A 27,700-nucleotide genomic window follows, 5' to 3' on the forward strand; every position below is an offset into this window, starting at 1 on the left:
CTATTTCTTCTTACTGTAAAAAATAAGGAACATTTCTGAGTCATTGCAGTCTTGGAATGTAATACCAAACAAATGAGAACCAGACCACAAACAATGGGGCCAAGTACATCATTACTGCGTGAGTAATGTGAACAACTTACATAAACTGTGGCTGAAGCTGAGTTTTTAGCAGAGGACCATAACCTTTTGATTGCATCAAGAGAGTTAAAAGCATTTTTTTCTGCATGTTGTCCTTCAGGAAAGAAAAACTCATCAATCCAATTCATAATCACTAAGACCCCAAAAGTTTTAAAATTAGGATTTAACTCTATTTTTCTGATTCTTCTCTTAGCAAGCAACAGAGAATTACTAGCTAGGGTCCAAATATGTTTCTTCTATTGATCTTGACAGGGAAAACATGTTACCAGTAAAAAGGTCTTCTGTCCTTTATAGGAGTCAGGAGTGACTTGCTCCAAAACTTTAGCTAAAGGAATAATATATGTCTTTATTTTGGGTAGTTGTGTTTTATACTACGTTTCTTGTCTTTTAGGAAATACATTTTCATGTACAACAAAATCAATTTTCAATTTCAATTAATTACACTTGCCCATCCTGCCATTTCTGTGAGGTCTACCATTTTCTTTAAACAAAACTTTTTCCAGAACATTCTTTAATATGAAAACAAAGAGTATCAGAAATTCCTGAGAAGAGGAATATTTTTCTCCTTTTAGGTTTTATTATTTAAATTAAATATTAATATTTCAACATTGTTCATGCCCTGTATTTTTAGGCATATATTCAAAACACTCTGTTACATTTCAGCCATCACTAATAGCCATCTCATAGCTGAGCTAGTTTCAATATTTTGGATAATTCTTTCCTTCTATTCATGTTTGAATGAGAGTTTAATTTGGCCTTGTGTACTTAGGAAGAAAATAAGAAAAACAAAAGAAAGAAGTTAGGAGTTCCTTGAATGGGTCTCTTTTAATCCTCTTGTGTTTATTCTACTCTGTGCCTTGCAGTTGCAGAATCTGTGCCCTTAACCCAGACCTACCAAATTAGGACACTGATTTTAATTAGCTCCCCTGGGGCTCCACATGCACAGTTAAATGTAATAAATGCTATTCACTAAATATCTAAATTGCAACTATAAAAGTCAAATATTCTTACCTAGAAACTCCTGTTACCCTATCTTATCTACATCAATTTGAGCCCCAACGCCAGCCCAAAGTTTCACGGTGTTCAGTGCCTTCTATTCTCAACTCGGGGGATGGGGGGAAGAAACTCTATGTAGCATCAACATCCATAAATAGGAACCTTTCAATATCCAAACTTTTCATCTCTTTGACTATCTTCTAATCACCTTCCCCTCTTCCCATCTTACTTTTTGGTCCCATGGTCACATCTAAAAGCCCTGCCATTATTGATAGTTGCTACTCTACCATAATATTAATCTTGCTCATTCTATTCATCACTCCCATCTTCTACATTTCAATTTCACTCTTTATGGTTCTCAGAATTTAATGAATGTTTAAACCCACTAGGATCTACAATCCATTTGACTAACCTGTTTTGCTTTTTCATTACTTTTATCACCTCTAGTCTTCTCTATTTATTTGACCTAAATTGTGTGGTTTTAATCTATCTTCAATGGTCTTGCACTTTATCTTGTTTTGTTAGACTCACCTTACAAAAGCTCATCACTGGCTCAGTTAAACTCCTCATTTACTCTTTCTAAGCCTTAAGTGTTGCTCAGTTTGCTGAAAAAAAGAAAAAACCCCACAAAACTGTGTAAATAATACAGTAAAAATTATTAACCATGAGTAGAACCTAAGGGCTGCTGGACAATTTTGTATTTTTAAATTTTTGCTCTTCTACACATCACTCCTCTCTTCTCTAATCTCCAAACAACATCTATAGCACATCTTCTCTTTCAGTGATTATGTAGGTACTTATCTACATTCTCCATCGATGACTTTGCTTCTTTGCAGATGAAGCCTAGAAACAATGAAAAGAAATTTTTGCCTGATACACATGTATCCATTTACCTGTATCTGGGTGCCTTGTTTCCCATTAGAAAATTTGAACTATCCTCATTCCTAATCAACAAAGCCTCTTCAGTTGGGCAGTAGGTGATGTTTTTATAGCCTAAAGACTTGGGTCTGAAAATTCACTCTTCTCTCTTAAATGATTATTATTTCTTTCTGTGTTGCATTCATCAGCATCCATACAGTATACTATCTCTCATCAATTGGATCCATTTGATATTCTCATTATCAATTAAATTCTCTTGATATTGATATCTTGAAAGTCATTATTCAATTTTGTTCCTCCTTTTATTGAGAATTCCTTGAGTTGTTTACATTTGTTTCAAATTTTTTTCCTTTTCTATTAAATTCACCTCAATAAGGTTTTTGCCGCTCATTCTCCATTAAAACTATTTTTGTTAAAGTTATCAAAGATCTCTGTGTCTATCTTGATTTATCAAACAACTAAATTTGATACAATTGAATTGATTTTTCTTTTTTTTAAATTTTATTTAATTTTTTTTTGATCTGTCTTTCTTGAAACAATTTTTTTCACTAGGATTTCAGGATATGATATTTGATTTTCTTACTCAATTGGTTGTTTTTTACTCAGTCTGACTTACTGCTTTCTTCTTGTTTTCCTGGCCTTTAAATGTTGGTGTAGAATAGAGTTCAGTCTATGGCATTTTTATTATCTGTGCTCTTTTTCCTGTTGATATTATTCATCCCTAATTTTCTGTCTCTAACCATGAACCTTTCCTTTATATGCAACTGCCTATTTGACATGTCCAGCTGGATGCTGAAGAGGCAATTCAAATTTCACACACCCAAAAATGAACTCCCAATCTGCCTCAAAAACCAACTTCCACCTACACTTTTACATATTTCATAAGATGGCAATTTCATTTGTCCAGTTGCTTAAGCCAAAGAACAAGTCATTATCTATTCCACTACCAGCAAGTCCTGTCAGCACTACCATCAAAATGTATCCTAATTATGACCGCTTTTCACTACTACCTCCTACTTTTGAGCCTCCACCATTTCTCACTTTAATATTGCAAAACTCTCCTGGCTAATTTCCCTACTTTCAGCATCGCCAATTCACCTTTCAGTGTCCCTCAGAACAGCGGCCAGAGTCATCTTTCACAATTATGTGAGAACCAGTCTCTTTCTCTTCAAAGCCCTCCAACACATTCTCCACACTCAAAATAAAAGCCAAACTCATTACTATTGTCCTACATAATCTATACCTTTTTATTTTACCTCATTTCTACTTCTTTTTCTTATTCACTGTTACCTAGTCCCAGATACTCCTGCCCAAGGCTTTTATTCCTACAATTTCTTCTTCCTGAACTCTTTCTCTCCCAAATCCCCCCAACTTTTTGGAAGTCCCTATATTTCTACTCTGCTTAATTTGTCTCCACTGAATGTATTACACAGACCACTAAGTCTATTCTTTTTCATTTCATATCTTTTTCTATTGACATAATTCAACCTCTACAAGGGCAAGAATTTGAGAAAACTTTATTGACTACTTTATCCTCATGTTTGCTTAGTGTCAGACATATATTTGTGCTAATTATATTTTCTGAATGAATGTATGACTGAATACATGAATTTTGTATTAGCCCAGTTTTGAGGTGCTATAATTGCTTGTGGCCCAGACTTCCTGAATTTTCCCAAGACCTCTATCCAATAATTATCTATCTCTATCTATCTATCTATCTATCTATCTATCAAACATATATTCTACCTTTTCAAAATCCTCTTCAGTGATAGAGTGTGTAATGGTCTATTTTCCTTGGTTGGACACTGAGCATAATTATTTAATGGATGCTCAGTGGTTGTTGCCCCCTTTTGCAAGGGCTCAGCAGAGATGACCCAAGGAGGCATGTTTTTATTCAAACTCCAAAGCCAACTACATATTATTTTGACAGAAAACAAACCTCTGTCATTAATATCTTTACAGATTTTTTAACAAGAGTCCAGAAAAGTGCTCTGTACCACATGGGTACTTAATAAATAGTTGAGTGGTGACTGACTATAGTAATTGAATCCACTTGAAATTAATTATTTTTATCTTGATCATTTTTCCTCCAGTTTGACAGCAATGCAATGCTGTTGCAATTGTTTTTGGTTGTTACATACAAGCATAGTGCCCCCTGGAGATCTCAAATATATGTTAATCGATGATAAAGTGGATAGTACTCTTTCTGGCATCTGTTACAGATTTTCAAAAAAATCTCTCTAGCATATTATCATAGCCTTTATTAAATCTAGAAGCATTTCCAAAACATATGTTTATAGTTTTGTATTTTGAACTGTTCCAAGAATGAATTCTCCTCATGGGTGTTCCAGCCTCCTGCCTGTCTCCCCTACAGTCCATCTTTACATAGCTGTTGAGCTACATTCTGCATCATGGCTCCAATCAAGCCATTTTCCTACTGGAATCGTGTTGATGGTTCCCTGATGATGTCAAATAAAGTCCAAATTCATCAACATGTGTGTAAAGTGACAAATCCAGTAGCTACTCTATTGCTTATATTCAATATTGCCCCAAACTGTGTTTTGTGAAACCCTTGAGTCACATGGGGAGTCAATAGTCTTTCAGTGAAAAAAACTTATTAGAATCCAAGTACATTTGGGAAGTATAGAGGTAACTAATGTGAGCTGGCTTTTTGAAGTCAATACTTCTCTTAGACCTTAAAATTCTCAGTGTGAATTCAGTGTGAATTTTTGAAAAAAAGATGAATTTGACTATAAAAATATCTGTTTCAAGTGAACATACTTTGTAAGAGTCCAGTTTTCCTTTGCAGCATAGCTTGAGAGATAACTAACAATAAGTTAACTTCAGATTATAATCATGCAGTACAAGACTGTGTTCTCTACCTAACAGGCTGGCCCTAGTTCTTGGTATTCTCTATACCCTTTATGTATTTTTAAAATCACACTGAATGGTACTTTACACCTGTGTTTGAAATGCCTTAATGACACTCATCTGGTTAACCCTTACTCACTGTATTGGTTAGAGTTCTCTAGAGAAACAGAATCAATAGAAAACATATGTATATAATTATACAAGGGACTTTATAGGTACACTTACAAAAATCAGAGGCTGGGAAGTCTACAATAGCCATATGTGTGCTGGCAAGCTGGAGGATCCAGTAGCTGTTCAGCCCAGGAATTTGGAAACCCCTGAACAAGAGGGATCAAGGATGCAGCACCAGCTCCAAGTCAAAAGCTTGGAAGCTCACTGGACAGTCACTGGCATAAGTATGCATTGGAAGGCTGAGGAAGGTAGAGACCAAAGTCCAATGGTGATGGCAGCAAGCGATGAATTTGCTCAAGCAGACTGGACCTCTTCAAAACCATGTGAACTTTCTCCTTTGTTTCTCTGTTTTATGCCATCTAGGCTACAAATCTACTGGTTGCCGTCACTCATCGAGGTGGGCACTCCCCTCTTAGTTCACTGGCCAATATGCCAATCATTTCTACAGACACTCAGAACTGTGCTTTACTATTCAAGGCGCTTCTTAATCTGGTCAAATTGAGCTATGATTAATGGTCACACCCACCTTCAATAATCTGACTAGGGGTGAGTTTGTCATGGAAACCTTTCATGAAATCCCAATACTGGTAGTAAAAAACACCTTATATCAGAGATTTTACACATCATATTGACAATCAATTGAGGCATTTATTTCTTCCAGAGCCTCCACCACAATGAGAACAGAAAATATCCTTTATTAATCTTCACATTTTTAGTGCTTATTGTGCTCAAATAATACTACTAGAAAATAATAGGCACTTGATAATTTTTTGTTGAATTAGATTAAACATAGCAGATGACATGTATTTGGAAAAATCAACTGTAGAAATTACTTGCAAATGGTATTTTATGTACATAACTATATTCTGAAGTTTAGATGGTTACACACACCTATAAAAAGAGACAGAGTTAAGATAAGTGAAATTGGTGCCAGACAATGTACTACTTTCATCTTAAGTATGGTAGGCATATTTCATTTCAACAATCTATTACATGTCATTCCATTTTTTAAAGTATGCATTATGAGTATTGATAAAAGCACAGAGTATTATGGAAAAGTGTTTGAAATGCTTTAGAAGACATATACATGCACAGGTTTTGCTAATAAGTTTAGTAGCTAGTGAACTTATCAATTTTTTTTTGTAGCAGTTCCTAAGATGATTTGGCAGATGGCAGTAGAGAAAGCTATATGGTAGCTAAGGAATTTACTTCTTTAGATGTGACTCAGAGCTTGGCTGAATGCAGGGTGTAGATGAAAGAGGACCTCAAGTTTCTTTTCTCCCAGTCACCTAATGGTAGGAATGATTCTCAATATGACCAAACCAAGAGTACACTGTGTGCAAAGAATATTTCTCCTCCCTCAGAAAGGCATCATAATCTTGTATCAGGAAACAAAAACATACCTGCTTAATTGTATAGCAGTTGCTTTTGACAGTTATATTCCTCAAAATTATGTTTCCCTTATATTTTCTGAATAGTCCAGTGTTTAGCAATGTGGGATATTCAGAGATAGTTTAAATAATTTCTGTCTTCAAAAATTTACAATATAATTGGGGAAATAGAATAAAGTAGAAATAACTACAAAACAGTACTGCATAAGATACCTGTACTTTTGAATGATACAAAATGTTAAAAGTGCATGGAAATTAATTCCACATGGGATTTTCAGGGAGGTCATTGTGGAAGAGGGGACATTTGAACCAGACTATAGTTCAGGTTGGTTATAGAAATTTGAAGTCTGAAGAGGAAATTGAAGGGAGAAGCAGTGAAGGGATATAAACATAGAGATAGTGAAGGATAGAACAGGTCTAAGATGTATTCTGACATCCAGTTCAGTTGAAATACATAGTTTGGGTGGGATCATTGTATTAGGTCAGGCTGGAAGATGTCTTGGGTTTACATTGATGAGATTCTTTTACATGTTAGACTAAGTTTATATTCTTTCTCTTTTTAAGAAAACCAGAAGGTGTTAATTGTGAAATAGGAGAAATTTTTATTAACAGTGGATACTGGAGTTTCTTTCAGGACAAAAAGTGTCTTTCACTGAAAAAAATACCTTGACTTCTGAAACAAATGGCAAAATAAACATGTGTTAAAAATTATCCCCTTTACTGCAAAGATACAGGATGGTAAATGTGAATGTGGGGGAAAGGGAACAGGAGCTGGGAGATTCTGAGAAGTAAAATAATGTGAGATTCTCTACACTTCTTAAATAAATTAGAGATACTGATTTTAAAAATAAAGATGTAAATTTAATATTTTATATTACACATATGATGATGTCTCAGTGACTCCCTAGTTGTCCCTGGACCACACTCTGGGGATTGCTAATTTTCAAAAATCTGCAGGGTAGTATTACCACCAGCAAAATAAAATTTAATGTGAAAACATTTAAAAGGAAAGAGAGGGAGGATTTTTGTGCAACAGATAGCTAATCCACCAAGAAGACATAATCACAGATCTTTGTGGACTTACCATCAGAACCTTGATATACATTAAGCAAAGTTTGAAAGAATTACAGAAAATTACTTAGAACTTCATAATCAGCCCAAGAGACTATAATCTCACATAATCAGCACAGAAGAAAAATTATTGACATACACTGGTAATATAATTGGTAAGTCTGAGTTCGTAGGTACACATAGATATTTGGAGGACCAAAACAGATCACATATTGCACAAAAACAATGAAAATATTAAAAAAATTTTGTGTTCAAACTTAGATAAAATTAAATATTTTATAGAACTATATCCATTACTAAAATTGATCAATATGATTAAAAAATACAAAACATGAGGATATGTTAGGAAAGAAACAAAATTTAAATACATTCAAAATATGCATAACACCTGACTTACGATGGATCAACTTGGGGCTTATAATTGTGTGAAAATGATATGCTCAAAAATTATACTTGCAATATTGAAGTTTAACCTTGCCCTGGATTAGCAATCTACAATGTGTATGTTTTTAGTGTGTGTGATTTGTGGCAGCAGTAACAGCAGGCTCCAGCTCCCAGACAGCCACACAATCACAGCTGTATTATGTGTAGTTTTTAGGAAGAGATATTCAATAAATTGTATGAGATACTCAACATTTTATTATATTGTTTGTGTTAGATGACTTTCTCCAACTCTTATTTGTTCTAAGAATATTTAAGGGAGACTGGGCTAAGTTATGATATTTCATAGTTTAGGTGTATTAAACACATTTTAACTTAGAGTGGGTTTACTGGGACATACCCATATTGTAAGTTGAGAACCAGGCATATTAGCAATTTATAGATCACATTTTCTAAGCATACTAAAAACTAAAAGACAGTGAAAAACATTTCCATGCATTTGAAATTTTATAAACAAACTTTTCAATAATTCATTATACAAAGAGAATATAATAAGAAAAACTATATGATCTTTACATCATTTAGAGTAAAACTATTATTTTAAATTTGTTTCTTATAAGACAAGAGGCTAAGGTAATCAATAAACTCATGAAATTGAATAAGGCTTAAAATATTACTAATGAAAGAAGAAAATAAAAGATAAAAATTCAAAATTAATAAACTTGAAAACAAATCAAAAATGAAAAAGCGAATGTAAACAAAACTAAAAGACTGTCTTTTCTTACGTAATGAGAGATAAAATCCTAACTAAACACCAAAGGAAAAATAAGACACAAATAATAACAGGAATAAAAAGAGTTGCACAGGAATTTACCAAAATGTGAATGTTAGGAATAATTTTTTGTGCAAAAATCTTCAGTGAAATCAACAATTTTTGAAGGATGTAAATTAGCAAAATTGATATTGTGAGTAAAAGAAAACCTGAGTGGATGAAACAATATATGAGAACAGAATCAGTAGCCAAAATTTTCTCACACAAGTACTTCCAAGTACAAATGTTGTCATGGGTACGTTTTAACAAATTTTGAGAAGTAGAATTTCTATATCATATGCAATTTATTTTCTAGATGAGAAAAAAGAGCTACACAATCAATTTAACAGGCTAATCTAACCTTGATACCCAAACCAGACAAACAAAACTTTTACCTAGTTCCATTTAACAAAAATTCTAAGTAAAACTGTTAAATTGAATCCAACTGTATGTTGGCACATACACACCCTCATGAAAACACATGTGCAATATATATACCAAATAGACCACATTTTATAAGTGCATGCGTCACTCATTATTATAAACAAAATACTGATATAATTCATCACATTAAAAAGTGAGGGAGAAAATCATACGCTCATATCTGCATATATAAAACTAAAACTTTGAAAAATTCAATTATTACTCAATATAAAAACTCTTAACAAACTAGAGCTATAATAGAAGTTCCTTAGTATTATGAATGGTAGCAACTAATTGCCTATAACAAAAGCCTTTCTTCGTGGTGATACCTTTCAGCCATTTCCATGAACTCAAGCACAAGAAAAAATTACACTTTTCTTGAAGACAGCTTGCTATTCAAAAGGTTTGTAGTGTTCTCTCACTGTTGTTTTAATTTGTTATTTACCTGATGACATATTGTAGAGCATCCTTTCAGGTCCTTAATTGCTATTTGTATGTTTTCTTTAGCTATTTGTATGTTTATGTTGTCAGCTAAGATCTTTGGCAATTTTAAAACTGAGTTGTTTGGTTTCTTCTTGTCCAGGAGTTTACCATTCTGTTTTATATTTAAGACCATAATCTATATTGTGTTGATTTTTGTAAAGAATGTAAAGTGTACATCTATATTCTTTTTGTTTTGCATGTAGATGTCCAATGTATTAGCACTATTTATTGAAAAGACTATATTTTATCCATTCCCTTGACTTTGCTACTTTGTCAAAGCTTGGTTATCTATATGTGGTTCTATTTCTAAGCTTTCTATTCTATTCTGCTGTAACTAAATAGGGAAATGCAAATGAGGGAACAACAAGTAATTTGATGTTGTTGGATGACATAGTTTTAGATGTCATTTATATTCAGTTGGTTGATGGTGTTGAGTTCAAATATGTTCCTATTGATTTTCTGCCTGCTTGAACTGCCTATTTCTGATAGTGGGATGTTGAAGTTTTCAATTATGAGAGTGTTATTTCTCCTTCCAATTCTATCAATTTTTGCCTCACAAAGTTTGGTATTTTGCTGTTAGGCTCATACATATAAATGTTATTCCTCTTAAGTAATTAATCCTTTTGTCATTATGTAAAGGTCTGTTTTATTCCCGATAATGCTCCAGAGCTGATGTTGAGTGGATTTTTTAGATACCATATATTTAAACCTTGTCTTTTGACTTACTCTGACAATCTTTTTAAACTGTTGTATTTAGGCCATTGTTATTTAGAGGGATTATTGATATTTGAATTAATATCAGCCATATTTGCAATTGTTTTCCATTTTTTGCACATTCTATTTGTTCTAATTTTGTTTTCACTATTTTTCTCTTTTGTGATATTGAGCATTTTATTTTTTTTATTTTTTTTGTACCAGGGATTGAACTTGGGTCCTTGTGCTTGCGAGGCAGGCAGCGAAACTACCAAGCTAAATCCCCAGCCAAAAAAAAAAAAAACTAATATTGAGCATTTTATAATTTTATTTTCTCTCCTTTCTTAGTATATTAGTCATTCTTTGTTTTCTCTTTTATGTTTTTACTGGTTGTCCCAAAGTTCATGACATAGAACTGATTTATATCTATTTTGAAATAACAGTATACCACTTCACAGGTTGTGTGAGTACCTTACAATAACAAAACAATGCACATTCCTCCATCCCATTTCTTGTACCACTACTGTATAGTTCACATATTTATGATTCATAAACATATATACATATACATAACAATATACCATTGTTTTAATTATTTTGAAAAACCTACCAGTGAGAGCAATTAAGTAAAATAATTTTTTATTTTATCTTTATTTATTTCTTCTCTGATTTCTTTCTTTCTTTATACAGCCCTGTTATCAATTTCTTTTTTTCTAAAGAAGCTTTTTGAAAATTACTTGTAAGTTGGGCCTACTAGTGACAAATTTTCTCCATTTGTTGTCTGTTTTTTGGCTGAGAAAGTCTTCATTCCTCTTTCAGTGTTGAATAATAATTTCACAGAATACAGAATTCTTGGTTGCTATTGCTTTTTTCTCAACACATTGAATATTTCCCTCTACCCTCTTCTTGCTTGTGTGGTTTCTGGAGATGTCAAGTGTCATTCTCAACATTGTTCCTCTATAGGTAAAAATTTTTCTTATAGCTTATCTCAGAATATTTTTCTCATCTCTGATATTCTGCAGTTTGGAGTTTGTTCATGTACAAAATATATCTTAATTCTTTTATTTCCCATTCCCCTTTCCTTCCTTCAACCCTTTTCCCACTCTTGATTTACAAAAGCCCTTATTCCATTTCCTCCTTCAATTATCTATTTCCTTTTAAAGTTCATTTTCCCTTCCTTTCCTTCCCTTTCCCACTCCCTTGTTTTCTTTCCCATTTGAAAAAGTTTTTCCTGCTTTTCAATATCTTTCTTCTATTTTCCTCCTTATAAACACAAGTGAAATAATGCAATATTTCAACATATGTGTCTGATTTTTTTTTCACTTAAGATTATGGTCTTCAGAAGCATCCATTTACCTAGAAATGGCTCAGGTTTATCTTTCTTTATGGCACAGTAGTGTGCCATTGTCTATAAATATAGTTTCTTTACTGGAGTTTAATCTTGCAATATTGTGATTACCTACCCATGATTGAGTCCTCCGGAAGTTTACAACTTTTAAAATTAAAGTTCAGGTTTTCTTACTCTGGCACTGGTTCCCATGGTGGTTTCTTTTTATGAGTCTCTGCTCAGGGAATCCAAGACTTTCTGTATTTTTCTATCTCTCCAATCTTGAAAGTGGTGTTTTGTCCTGTGTCTTCACCTCTATTATGGTTTTGAGAAGAGTTATTGATTTTTACACTGCAATTTTTTACTTATTGGGGCAGAGTGGTGAACACTAGACTTTTAAATTTGTAGAAGTTCTCATGAGTGTTACTTTAAACGCCATTGTGGTAATTTGTTACAGCAGCAATAGAAAAAAATACAGACATTATGACATCATTATTGTAAGAAAAGTTCATTTATAGTCAGGCAATGTGATCTCACTTCAGGAGAGATTGTAATAAATTTTCAATTACTAAATAAAAACTACGAGCATATAATTTCATTATAGTAAATACGTCAGTATAGCTCAGTTTCGCCTGAAATTCTATAACCTCAATATAAAAAGGAAATTTCAGAAAACTTTTAAAAAAGTTTTATTTGTTTATATAAAATATCTGTGAAGATTTCTCTAAGGATCACCTTGGAGTGCCTATACTACAGAATACCATTAATGTATTTAATATGATACCTTTTCAACATTTAAATTTGTTCGCAGATTTCTGTAGTTCAATTGTAGAATTTAATCAGCCAATTTGCAAGGCATCTAATTCTAAAATTTCCTGTTTGTTTTGAAAAATTAGTTGCTTATGAACACAATTACAACAAAAATAAATTATGAAGGAAGAACAGAACAGATTCAATAATTTTAATGAATCCTATGTGTGGTGACGCTATACCTGAAATTATGGTTTCACATAAAGTTCATATAGCTGCTTTCATTTTATGTGAAGAAGAATATTTTTTACCTGCATTGTAAAACTGTATTAATTGTTATTTGATTATATAAAAATCTCTTCAGATAAAAGTACAAATAAAGGTGGGTCATTTACCCATATAGTTTAGTGACAATTTCAGTAGGTAGTTAAATAGACTTGGCTGAAGCAAATGCTTGTGTCACTAATAATTATGTGTGTGGACTCTTTCAATTGTGCTGGACTACCCTGGGGAGTAATTGGCAGAGCTGTTTGTTGGTCTGTGGGGTAACCTGTATTTTCTGACTTTTCTCCATTTCCTGTACCTCCAAAGGAAATATGATCTGACGTGCTTGGAAACTCTGACTACTGACTATGACCTTGCATAATGTGAGCTTGCTGGGCCTTCTTTGAAGAGGCGATCTGACTCTGAGCAAATCCCCTGATTTCAAAAATGAAAGCTAATTAGGCACTAAGTAAAGTCCAATTCTTTTGAGACTGAAAGCATTCCATTTTTTGTTCAGGATCAAATAGTTCAAAAAAGTTAATAGCTTTAAAAAAGAAGGTCTCATTGCAAATAAGTAAGGCTTTGTATTTATTTGGGTTATTATTAGAAGAGATGAGCTTATTTTCTTAGGAAATGTTCAAATTTTGGGACAGCCATCTTAATATCAATTATTTTCTTGGTCAACACAACTGTTCTATAATTTAAACTAAAATGTGAATTAGTTACTGATGACATTAATCTTTGATTAAAGCATATAATTTTGCTTATGCAAAAATTATGTCTTGCTTCACATAATAAAGCATTACTTGGAAAAATTAACTAAATTCTCTGCCTAAAGACATTTGGCAGAGGGAGTTTTTCAGAAACTATATTGTAAATCAAGTATGAGACACCAGTATTTTAATGTTAACAATGCCTTCTACTTTTGTTTTTCTTTTAATGAACTTGAAAGATACTACAGGAAGCATCTTATTAAAATGTTCCTATAAAAGCTTTAAAGGAAAAAAAAATGTTTACTCCATTTTAGAGAAACAATCTGGAAAGTTCCTGTTATATAAAATATATGTTTTAGGTGTTTTTTTAGTCTACTCTTAGGAAAGAAATTCTTTGTACACTTTTAACTTTTAAGCTGTTTCTCTATGAGATGACCTAAGGAAATATGATCAAAGATTCCCATTTGACCAGTCAGCTTGCCCTTCCTCTACAGCTCTGTTTACTTCACTTTAAACTGGGTTCAAGCTCCACCTGGCTGATGACCCTGATATTTCTGCCTTAATCCTCTTGCCTGATATAGGCGAGCATGAAGTTTCCATTATGTCCTGCTTAGCCTGTTTCCTTGACTAGTGATGGACTCTAGTTCTAATTCTCAGGGAGGCCTTCCCTCTCTAGGCACACCAGGGATCCAGAGACTAGCAAGGCCTAAGAAAGCCCTTTTCTTCTCTATTTAGTTTATCAACATCCTGTAAAAGTTTTATTGATTCCAATTTTTTCATCTTTCCTTTGAGTGCACATATGGAAGCTTTCTACTATCCTCATGGATTTCTTTGCCCTGCAATGGACTGAAGTTGAAATAAGGGTCACTTGGAGAACAAGACTTAAAGTTACAGGGACAAAAATTAGGTTTCTTATGTTATGGAAACGCATAGCATAATGCAAGCTGATGATGGATAAGGTCATAGTGGCATCTTAGACTATGGAAATTTTCTATAGACATCAGAGAGCTACATATGTTACCAAAGAAGGCAGGGGCAACTATGGCCCATATCCTCAAAGGGTCAAACTGTTAGTTGGTCAAGGACACAAAGGAATCCTGCAGGAAGAGGGAATGGAGGGGTGGTTCACGTGACACTGTTCAATCGATACAAATGTATCTACTTGGCGCAAGTTAGAAACATCTCTGGACTATTTAGGTAGCTCCTAACCTATAGAGGCTTAGCCTTACTCTCCATAAGCGATAGGCTACCACTCTCGGTTAAGAAGCCTTGTTTTTTAGGATTTTTCTTCATTTCAATTTCCCCGCAGTTTGTATAGTTCAACTTTATCTGATTCAGCTGTCAGTAAATGTGGTCTCTACTCTGCACAGTATAAGAGGTTCAGATTCTGAAGGAAGAAGAAGCCTTTGAACTGGGCTTATTTTAGGACAGAGTAGTTAAAGGCAATCTGATTTTTAACCCTGTGAGAATTAGCATTTAGTTCTACTATCTATATCTATATGTGTATCTATCTGTATCTCTATCTATCTATATTTATAATTATAACTGCATTTGTATCTCTCTATATATCTATACATAATCTATAGAACAACGTATCTATCTATCTATCTATCTATCTATCAATTATCTATGTCGGTGGAAAGTGTTTCCTGGCTTCTGGTTTCAAGTTAAATAATGAAAGGACCTGGAATTGGGTTTGGCATGTGTTCACATAGAACAGTGAGAGAAAAGAGAAAAAAAGTGCCATTACACTTGGAGGTAGTCTGCATAAATTTGCATTGCTTATCTCACACATTAATGTAAATGTTTTGAGGTATGCCATGTATTTTATAGGTATTTTTTCTCCTGTCTGAATCATTAAGAGCCAAATGACATACTAGCTTGATTAAGACACGAAGTAAGTTGGGGCTGCCATAGAAAATACTTCAGACTGATGTCTCACACAACAGAAATGTATGTTCTCACAGTTCTGAAGCATAACAGTCAAAAATAAAAGTGTAAGCATGTTTGGTTTCTCTGGATCTTTCTTTCTTTGATTTGCAGGTTGCTGCCTTCTCTGTCTTCTCCTATGGTCTTTTCTCTGTGTTTTTGGGGCCCTGTTGTCCGTCTAAGACACCAGTCAGAAATTAATTAGGGCCTCACTCTTGCTACCTAACTTAATCAGAATCATCTTCTTCAAAGACTTATCTCAAAATTTAATCACTTTGGGGATTCAGGTCTCAGCAATTGGGGGAGCACACTTCAGTCTATATAACAACTCCCCCCATTTTTCACTTTACACACACATTAACCTGTTTCTGTGGAGCTCTGTCTCTGTTTCATACCTGAACCTCATTTCCTGAGTTTTATCATTTAATGTTTGTAAAAGGAATCCTTCCAGTTCTGAGTGATGACAGTCAGAAGTAGACACAAATTCTGCATGATAGCTTAATAAATCTGGAAGAGAATTCTGACCCTTGGCTCAGAAGTGATTCTAGTCACAGTGCATAATGGGATATTGCCACTCATGAAATTTGAAAGTCCATAAAACCACTAATTGGTACTTTAGCACCCATTGTTACACAACACATTTGATAGACAAAGTAGGTCCTTTTGTTTTTGAGGGGTGCATAGTAACAGAGGAGCTTATATGTGACCTTTGCACTGCTGTAATTATTACCAAGAATATATGTTTTAGAAAATGCTATTATCATGTCTTACCACAAAGAACATCACTTGCAGATATAAACATCTCTGTAATATAATTAATAGTTACCTGGAAATCAGCATGATGTCATATTTTCTCATTTTTAATATGCTGAAATCTGAGACTGTGGCACAACACTGTATAGAAGAATAAGGTGATTGGTCCAAATGATCACTATTTATTCTGCTTTGTTAGGATTGCCTTAAATGGATAAAACCTAAAAATGACTAGAGTAAATAGTATCCAATGACACTTTCCATTTATAAATCATACCATGGATATGATGTTTATGTATAAAGGGAAGAACTAGAGTGATGTTAAAGGTTGGCTCTAGGATGGAGTGTATTTACTGAAAGAATGGGAGAAATAGAATATAGAACAATTTATTTTCAGTTTTCTCTATATATGAGAAATAAATATAACTCACAGGGCAGCAACCATTTCTTTTAGGGGTTATTGTGAGAATTACCCATCATGGTGTTTACTGCTTACCATTTTAATGACATTGTTGTGATTAATCTTGGGGGAAATTTGACTACTTTATATATCACAAGGCCATATTAATTCATTAAGTTTTATTAATTTACCAGTGTAATTTCATCTAAATATTAATGACCATTTTATAAATGATGTCAACTTTATCACCCTCATTTTAAAGGAGAAAAGAAAAGGTGATATTGTTTAGTAACAGTTCACATCCTGCAGTATCTGTATCTTTTTTTGAAATTCTCCATATCTTCCCAAAGATTCTGATCTAGATTTTAAAAGAATTAAAATAAATCCATGGCCAGTCTTTGAATTCAAAGATGACACTCAAAACACTTAGCTCTCAGGAAAGGAGAGACAATATTCCCTCAAGATGGGGCACTGAGCAGCTAGACTAGAGGCCAGCCATAAACAGCCACTGTGGCCAAACAGGCTATGGGGCAGAATACCAGCAAGGCAAGTGGTACCTCTCATTTTGTTCCACTATTCTCTTCTCTTCCAAGATAATGAAAAAGAAATTAAGATCAGATTTTACCTTCAAATGCCTTTTGATACAAGTTAGGGTCAGGGAAAAGCTTTTGTTGATTTCAGTAAAATTTGCCTCTGTCTTCACATAACAGAGAGTTGGATTTGACATGGAGAGGCCGAACTCCCCATTTATGCTTTATCAGCAGCTGTCTGCTACCAATCTTGTTGAATATTTGATGTAACAATATTCATAAACAAGGCACCCTTCCAGCATGCAAAATGCTTCTTATTTCACAAATTCCAAAAATAAATTAAATAAGAAAACTTAAAAGAGATTAAAGTTCTGGGAAGCAAAGCAGTTTATATTAGAAGCAGAGAATATTGTAAAATTCTGTGCCAGTTCTTAATAATAAGAAAACACACACACACACACACACACAAACACATACACACGTCTGTTTCCTCCACTCTTAAATTCTGTACATCACATGTATTCTAGCATCTGATCAAGAAAGATACTTGTATACCTCCAAGTAGTCAAAAAACAAATGAAAAGAAATCTTAAAATAAGCAAAAACTTTTGTAATTGTGATATTGCCGTGGGGTATTAGTTCTCTACTTCTTCCATAACAATTCATCACAAATCCAGTGGCTTAAAACATCAACAACTTACTTCCCCACAGCTTTGTAGAAGTCCAGATGGTTTCTCCTCTTTGAGTCTTGTGAGGAAGAATTTGCTTCTGTGTTCATTCTAGAGGCTCCAGAGAAGAATCAGTTCCTATTTTTATCACTAGCTGTCAACTGTGGTCCGTTTGCAGCTTCTAGAAGATTCCTGTGTTTCTTGGCTTGTCACACCCTTTATCTTCAAAAATGGCAATAGAAACTTAAGTTTTCCTGCTTCATCTTTTTCCTCTTCTATTACATCTCTTAGACTTCAGATAGGAAAGGCCCTCTTGGTTGGCATTCAAAAAGTAAAACAGGACTCACAAAAATATTAACTGGTTTTACTTTGTTGGAAAACTTGAGTTGGAAAACAATAGTTTTTTGACTCATATCATGGGCAGTTGTATATAATTACACCTTCATAAAATGAATTAGAAAGTTTTCTCTCTTCTTTTACTCACTGGAAGAGGTTGTGTAGCATTAGTATTCTTGTTTAAATATTTGATAGAATTCTTTCATGAAAAAACTTTTATAATGACTTGATTTCACATTTTGATACCTTGCTCATGTTGATTTTTTGCATAATTTTAATTTAAAAACATTTTATATCAAAATATTATCCATTTTTGTTATTGAATTTTTGGTGTTCCTCTGACCATAGTTATTAGCCCTTTATTAAAATGCTTCTTTGTTCTATTACTAAGTTATACAGATGAACTGAACTTCTCTATGAAGATCACCTCAGCTCCTTCAAAATACTAATCTGTCTTCTGACTTCCAAAAGATGGGTGAGAAGATGCACTATTTCCCCAAATTATTTGAACTTGGGACCTTCCATCAAGGGGTATTTGTGAGGCTTGGACACATTGATATTTCAGGGTTAGGGAAAAAGTCAGAGTCAGAGAAAGCTTTTGATTTCAGTAAAAATTGCCTCTGTTTTCACATAACATAGGGTTGATCTTTCAAACTAATTGTCCTTTTTACTCCACCCAAATGCTAGCTCTATTTAAGAAAAAAAATTCATTTAAAAAATGGAAGAAGCATAAAGTAAAGAGTAACAGATTTTGGAAATATAAAAGACAGAAGTTTTTTTAATGATAGTGTAACATATAATTTTTTATTATTTCCTCAATACGCACAAGCATGAATAATTGAAGAGAGCTTCCAAAAAACCTGAAACTGTTGTCTGCTTCACCTCAACTCTTTTACATATAAGCACAATTCTAAATCCTTGTAAACTCCAATCCACAAATTATTTTGATATCCACAGAGGAAAAAGTCTCTTGTATTCAAATAAACAAACTTACACATTTGAAAAACAATTCAAGTTTATAAGACAGTAATAATAACCAGAAGTAAAATACACATCCGTTAGATTCAAGAGCAAATCAAGTAATTTTAAATTTCATGTGAAGCCTTTTCAGTACAATGTCTGGATTAGGAGAGAAAAGAAGAAATAGGGCACATGGATTCTGGTCTAAGTGTCACCAAAGTTCATTAAGATTTAGTCTGATGACAGTTGAATAGGTAATTACAAATCTGTCATAGGATCACTGAAGAGCCCAGTGGCTGTTTTGGTAGAGGGTTAATACATGAAAGTTTAAGAAGGGTTTGATAATCTCACGTTAATGGTTAAGTATGATTAAATAGAAAAAGTTCAAGTTTCTTTATTAATACCTAAAGCACTTGTATTTTTTTTATTTCTTTCATAACAACTCAAAAGAAATTCAATGACTTAAAACATCACCCCTTTATGATCTAATAGCTTTGTAGAAGTTTAGTGGTTCAGTTGGTTTCTCTGCTTCAAGTCTTGCAAAGGAGAAATCTAGGTTGTTTCTTCTAGAAGGACCAAAGGAGAAAATGTTCCTGTTTTGCACCTGGCTGTCAGCTGATGGCTATTTGCAGCTTCTAGAAGCTGCTTGTGTTCCTTGGCTTGTGACCCACTTCATCTTCAAAGGTGTCATAGAAGCGCAAGTTCTCCTGTTTCATCTCCTTTTTCTTTTATTAGAGCTCTTTCACTTCAGATGGGGAAAGTGCTCTCAGTTGACCTCATAAAAGAATCATCTCATAAAAATATTGATCAGTTATACTTTTTGGAAAATTTGAGTAATCGTCAAATGTGTGTCTAATGATGAAAATAAAATTCTATAAGCAATTTCTAAATATTCTGGAAAAACCTGTGAAATTTTAGAGTATTGGCAATGAAAACAAGGTATAGCTCCTCAAATTAGAAAAATCTGCACTCCAAATGTCCTCTGCCTTTGAAGCCTTTCTGTAATGCTAGCCATAGACTATAACTCCAGTCTCTTTCTTTAAATCAACATTTAAATTTTTTTCCTGAAATCAAACCTAACCCTCTGTCTCTTTTGTACAACAGAAAAATAATATATTTCTGTGTTTTTGAGGGCCCTTCATTTGTGGTAATTTGATATGGCAGTAATAAAAGCTAATACAGGGTTTTAAAATAGAATTTCTTTATATTTACTGAATGTTATTGAGTTAAAGATGAATTAACCACTTTCACACCGAATAGCTATGAAATTGGATAATGCCACACAGTTTCTGTAATCCAAGGAGCACTTGTGACACATTGTGTCATTGCCTTTCCATCAGGGTTTGCAGAGTGGATGTCAATGGCTTGGAAGGGAATCCTTAAGACAACACTGGGCTATATTTATAAGAAATGCTGCATGATGGGCCCGGGATTTAGCTCAGTGGTTCTGCCGCCTGCCTCCCAAGCAAAAGGTCCTGAGAAAAAAGAAATGCTTCATGATCAATGTGCTTGATATTCAGAGGAATTTTTGTGGTAGAAACAGTTATTGAAAACTCTGAGTAGATATATGATTTTGAGAATTAAGCATAAATGAGAATTACAAGAGAAAGTTTAGCCAGTTTGTTTCACTTGTATTTTTAATATGAACACTATAGTGATACATAATAAAATATATGGATAAATAATTCTAAATGAACTTTTTACAAGTATTAAATTAAAATTCGAAATGATAAAAAAATTATTTTTTAACTGCCATTGTTAGTTCTTGTAATTGGTGATATTGGCAAATTAGTAATAGCGATAGAAGCAATTACTATGGGTTGAACTATGTCCTCTTTTCTCCTGCTGCTGTATTTAAATGTTGAATTTCTAATTCTTAGTACTTAATAATATAATTTCATTTGAAAATAGGTTTGTTGCAAGTATAATTAAAGTTGAGGTCAGACTAGTAGAATGTGCCTTTCATCCAATATGTCTGATATCTTTATAAGAAGAGGAAATCTGGACACTTACACATATGCATGCAGGGAGACTGTTATGGGATTAATGTTTCTGAAAGGCAAAGCACTACAGAACCTAGAAGAGAGACTTGGAATTCATCCTTTCTTATTGTCTTCACAAGGAGTGTGGCCTTACTTGTATTTTTAATATATCCAGAAATAAATATCTGTTGTCTTCAGTCACCTGGTTTGTAGTTGTTTTGTGGATGACATAGCTAACTAATAAATCTAAATGCAGATTCTATTCTAAACATGAAATCACTTGAGAGAAATAAATAATGAATTTTTAAGACATAATCTGAAGAGTGTGGCTCATTGCTTTAAAAGTCTGGATCACTGCCTACAAGATAAAGAACTTGAGCTGCTCATGTCTTTGTTTCTTTGCATGTAATCAAATATAAGCATAATCAAATCCCAGATGTTTACACTCTTGAGATATCATTGCTGATCAAATGCCACTGTTACATGTATAGAGAATTTGTGACACAAACAACTATTGACCATCACATAAATAGATTGTTATATGACTTGTGCTTTCTTTCCAGTATGTACATTTAAAAATATTATTTGCTACTGGAAGGGGTTATATAATGAAATATTTACTTTTAGTCTAACAGAGCAAGTAGGCTACTATCTTAATGATCTACTCACTTCAAGTGTCCACAGTGGCACCCATTGTAAGAACTGAAAATGGGAGCTAAACAGAATATTATTAGATGTTGCATGTGGAGATTGTACCTAAATTCCTTGCAGAATATTGCTCACCAACAATGTCACAATTTATGTGAGGAAAATGTTAATTTCACTTGACCCAAAGTGTTATTGGTTTTCCTTTCACAATGGGTCTTAGACATACTCTTCTCTAGACTTAAAATAATTATCTATGCCCTTGATCTCACATCTGGTTTCTTTATTTACTGGTTTCTAATTTACTTTGAATATCAATGCCAAGGAGTTGTCCAGTTTTATGATGTACTTAATGTTATCTTTTTTATTATAATTTTAACATTATTTGTATGGATGAATGGATTTCACTGTACATGCATATATCACGTTTTGATGATTCTCTCTTTTGCTCAGTATTGGCTAAACTCTTTCTAGAGTTTTGTTTTTAATAAGATCCCATTCAGTGAAATCAATCTTTCTCACCAAAGCTCCTTATTGATTTTCTAATCCTAGCTCATGCTCAGGTTTTCTTCTGCCTCAATGCCTGTCCTCAAGCTATTTTGCTTGTCTTCGAATGACCGCTGTCTTCTGCTGAGTATTTAAGATCTACCCAAAGGCTCACAAAGTTCTGTGTAATCTGATTGCCACTGCCTTCCTGACTCTGTCTCCTCTTACTCTCCCTGCCTCCTGCTTTGCTCCAGCCACACCAACCTGCTTACTGTTCTTGCAATTTAGAAGCCATATATTCCCATCTAAGGCCCTTTCCACTCACCATTCCCTCTACCTGAAGTATTCTTCCTTCAGATCATCTGAGCGCATAGCTAACTCAACACTTCTTTCCTTTCTTTGCTCAAAGTAATTTTCTAAATGTGGCCTAGTTTACTTGCTGTTTTTTAAAAAATTGAATCTCTTTCCTCCTTAAGCATCTACCATGTGTCTCTACTTTTGATTCTCCTTATATGGTCTGCTGTTTTTTTCTATAGTACTGAAGGACTCTACAATTAACTTAGTTATTATATCTATTTGTCACATGTTTATCTTGCCTGGGAATACAACTCGCAGTATATAATATAATAATCTAGGTTCTAATATATTCCAATTGCCAGAACCATTCTTAGAATATAGTAGTTGATCAATAACTATTTGTTAGACTAAATTTGTTTTCAAATTTATAGTTTCATTCCCTCTTCCCAGAAAAATGCAAACAGTTTGATCCACCAACATGTCCTACATTATAAAATTATCATGTTGCATTTTGTCTTGTTCCTTACACATATACAAAATTTTCCATATAAGAGTCTTCATACTATCTAATTCAGCATATTTTTTTGCAACTAGAATGTGTAAACTAGGAGCTATGTGTGGTGATCTGAAGTGACTTGATCATCATTCATCCGGGTAAAAAAAAGACTGCTGAGCGTCTGCCATGTGCCTAGTACTGATAGGAGTGTATTAGTCCCATTTTTTATTACTATGAAATAAATCACTCCAAAGCATTGTTATGTAAACCAACAAATATTTACTGTCTCATAGCTTATGTGGGTTAGGAATTCAGAGCTTAACGGGTGGTCTGGCTCAGTATTTCACATAGATCACAGTCAGGAAGGCAGCAAGAAGTGAAGTTATCTGAAGGTTTGACTGAGACTGGAGCATCCACTTGCAGGATGGCTCACTCAAGTGACTGTCAGCTTCAGTTCATCAGCAAAGGACACACGGGTATCCTACAGGCATAGTAGCTAATGGCCTACAGAGTGGGTAAGATAAGAGTAAGAAAAGAAATGATGGTGCTTTTTACAATCTAAATTTTGAAGTTAGGCTCTATAGCTCTCCCTTTATTCTACTTGTTAGAAGTGAATTGATAGATCTAGTTCACTCTCAAGAGAAGAGATTTAGGTTCTGCCTCTGGAAGGGAGGAGTATAAAAACATATGTGGACACATTTTAAAACTACCTATGGGAGAAGATCCTTTCCTTTGTTTCAAATATCCACTGGAGAAAAATTCTTTATCTGTATGCACTCTCATCTCCTTGTCCCTCTATATCTCCCAGGGGTCAGGTGACTTACCTTACTGATGAGTTTCAGAAAAGAAACTGCAGAGTGTCTCATCTTCTTCTGTCCTCACACCAGCTTGATTGCAGAGAATATGGGTTCCCACTTGCTCCTGGTTAAGGGTTGAGCTTCTCAGATACTTTCTGTCCCCATGCAGATCAGTGCAGCCAATGATTGTCTGGGTATTTAAAGGTGAGATATTAAAATGTGTGCTTGACTCACAAGCTGAAGTCATATTCTCCAATATCATTTTTATTAACGAGAGAGGTGGTATTTTGACCTTTGCCTAGTTGATTTCTTTGCTAATTGGCTTTGACAGGCAGGAAAATGGGAATATCATTTTTTACCCTATTGATCATCAATATGGGCTCTCAAGTACCTTGAACAGAAGAAAGACACACAGAGAATATAATGTAAGACAGAAGCATATAAAAGGCTAAGGAAGTAAAAATGAGGGTGGAGGTAACTCATCTAGGAAAAGTGAGGGGTGATTTTACAGATGAAGTAAAATTTAATACTAGAATGGTGACTAAGAATTCTTTAGCAAAGAAAGAGGTAAAGGCAATCTAGGATAAAGGTAGAAAACATGAGATAGAGAGAGACATAGAGAGACAGAGAGAGGGAGAGAGAGAGAGAGAGAGAGAGGCACCCTCCTAGAACATACAGATATATTTATTATGGCAATAACTTTAGTATAGAATTGTCATGGGGCTATGGGGTGGGAAGGGGCAAAAATTTGGGTTTGAAAAGTATGAAGCATTTTAAAATAAGAAAGAAGACTAGTAAGTTTGTGGTTTAGATGGAAAACTCATGTGGCAGCAGACAGGCTGATTTGAGAGGTATCATGGGGTATTTATTGATGACAGGTTTTTTTAAGCAGCAGAGAGGGTGATACTGGGACACCTTAGGCACACATGGTAAGTTGATTAGTTTTGTTCCTTTAAAAACCAATGAAAAGAGAAAGCAAGATAAATAATTGATAGAATGTTCCCTTTAATTTTACTTGTGGGGATTTTATCTATGAATCTGATTTTGAGACCACTAGAATTTGTCCAACAGACAGAGAAGATACATGGCCAGACATCAGAGTAAGCGTAGTTTTCTTGCTTCAAAAGATATGATGAAACAAAAAATTAAAAAAAGAGAAGACCTGTAAGATGAAACTGATCCTCATGGTGGGGAAGAATTTTCCTCAAGAAGAGGAATGTGTTACCTGTCTGAACTTGCTTTTCAAAGGTGGCAGGTGTTAGCAGGAGGGCTGAGAGTTAGATGGAAGGGGACCTCTTTGGTTGATGAGGAAAATTAACATGATTCTAGACCTGCGTGGAGATGACAATCCCTCCATATCAAAATAGACCATAAGTGAGCTAGGAAAGAAGTCTAAAGATTCTCAATTTACCTGAAGAACAGAGAACTTAATGGTATCATTTAAAAGTAAAGACTCCAGATAGTCTACAAAACCCAGGTAAAACATACAGTTCAAAAGAAATGAGAAAAAAGTTAACTTAAAATCTCTGCTGGAAGAAAGAAGGTGTTGGTGAAGTGAGGAATACATTTGACCATTGAGGGGGAAAGGAAATGAAAATGGAGAAAGGAGTGTACAGGGAGAGGAAATTCAAATTTACACTATAGCCTGCCCATGTTTTATTGAGTAAAATTGGAAAACTGAGAAACTGCCTGTCATGTTGCCAAGTTAGAAAGTCATTTGTATGCCATATAGAATCCGATGACTCCTTGCCAAAGTAATAGTGAATCTATTTTTACTTTCTCTCTGGGACTATCAACCACTTGGCCATATTGACTTTTTAATCACCTTGCAATTCATAATATTTTAAAAGAGCCAGTGATGTTTGTGGATAGCAGTTTTATTACAATTTTTGGAATAATGATGTGACATTCTTCAAAAGGCTCTATTCAACTAGTGTTTTTTGTTGATTATTACTTTTTGCTTTTTCAGGTATTTTTTTTCCTTTTTTATATGCAATTTCTCCAAGTAGTCAATTTAGTAAACTTGAATCTTTTCCCATTTATAGAAATTCCTTATACCTATAAAGGCTGCTCCTCAAAGTGAAAATTCTAATAACCTTTCAGTGCCTGGGACTATGTTAACATCAAACATTTCATCTTTTGATCAGTTAATTTTTCAGAAAAAATCTTTGTTAATTTATTCCATTTGCTTCATCTAATATAGCTAGAAAAATGCATGTATAGGACCTTATGCCCATGTTTAAATTTATCTTGGAATTTATCCAGGAAACTATAATTATTCTCAGTTATATATTGTATGAATATAATAATTTTATCCCCTATCTCAGTGTTTTAAAGGAATGATTCTTGCCAATGGATGACATATTGTCATAATTTAATCATCAAAAGATTCTCTAAAGTAAGATGTTGAGATAATTTTAGCAAATCTTATTTATAATAATGAAATCAACTTTGAGAACTTTCTATGATAGCTCACAATATAATTTTTTTCCCCTTTGGCTAGATGAGTTTAGAAATCAGTGAATGTGATATACTTGAAGCCCTGTGAGATTCATTTGTGTATTAACAATTGTAAAAATTTCTATCATAAAATTTTATTGAACTCCTTTTAATGCAGTATTTTCAAACCAACTGGATGACTAAAAACTTTTCTCATGGTATCCTCACTAATATTTTTGTAGGACACAATTTGAAAACAGCTAATTCAGTTTCACAATAATATAATTAAAGACCTTGATAGGATCCTCAAGAAAGTCAAACGGGAAACACCACTTGTTTATGCCAGGACTGAGATAATCTGTAGATCTTCCAGCTACCAATTATTGACAATGACAGTTATCGATTTGTACAAGGACATTAGGGTACTTCATTCTTGAAGAAGTACTTTATAATTTACTTTAAAATCTCCTGATATGTGATTAGATAAAGTAATATTAAACTTTCTTTTTTCTATGTATTAAATCATGTAGCAATATAACTCAATGACAAAGTAAGATTCTTCCTATCCATATATTGCATTTATGCAGATCCCAAAACACAGACTCCTAGACCTTCACCTTTTCTCCCTTTCATTCATCTATGCACAGATATCCCCTGAAATTTAGCTCCAGGGTTTTCCAGTGGGTTGTAGATGTAAATGCACAGCACTGCTCTAGCTCGTTGCTATGGACAGAGCTATATAATAACAATTTTTCAAACAATTTTTCTGAGATATGAACTGGGGAGATTCTGCCTGAGCCTTCTTTATCCCTATATTTTGCAACCTGGAGCCATTACCACTGTGACCATTGGTCCTTTGCAATAAATTCATCATTTAAAAAGATCACTTAATAGAGAATCTAGATGCCAGAGCATAACCATGGAGAGGTTGCTCATTCTTCTCCTATGAACATCTATTCCATCAGTCCTTAGCAACCAAACTCATCTGGATGAAACTCCAAGACCAAGTTTCATGGATCTCATTTAATTCAATTCCTTTTTGTTAAGAGTTCATAAGCCTCAGTTTCTAGACTTCTATTTTGAGCAAATGGAAAGGGATACTTTCTTTCTTTCAAGATAGGATTATGAAACCATACTAAGCTGGAACAACTACAGTCATTTTTCAACTGCCAGAGGAGAGTCAGAATCTAAGGAAATGTAATGGAGCTAAGATGATGTGATATGGACACCAGAAATGGAAAGAGGGAAATTCAGGCTTGCTGATACTATCTGGTCAAATGGTAGTTGAAGGTAGCACCTATCTAGCTTTTTAATTATGTGAACCAATCAATATATCTTTTTTCTTTATTTGGTAGTTGAGTGGATTCTGTATTATAAGCAACTAAAAGTACTAACTGAAATATACTGCTTATTCCATCACTACATGTATTTGTCATGCTGATGTCTTTAGCTTCTCTTAGATTGTATTATCTTCAAGATAAGGTTTTAGATTGATATCTGAATGATTTTTAATTGCTTTCCATTTGTAATGCTTCATGCCCCTCCATGGTTGGTAGCAGACTTTTACATATGGTATCAGACTATATTCCTTAAAAATCTCCTTTTAATAAGATAAGAGGT

The sequence above is a fragment of the Heterocephalus glaber genome, unplaced genomic scaffold (assembly GCF_053883595.1).
Source record: "Heterocephalus glaber isolate CG9 unplaced genomic scaffold, H.glaber_assembly_v1.0 deba00001538, whole genome shotgun sequence".
NCBI classification, from domain to species: domain Eukaryota; kingdom Metazoa; phylum Chordata; class Mammalia; order Rodentia; family Bathyergidae; genus Heterocephalus; species Heterocephalus glaber.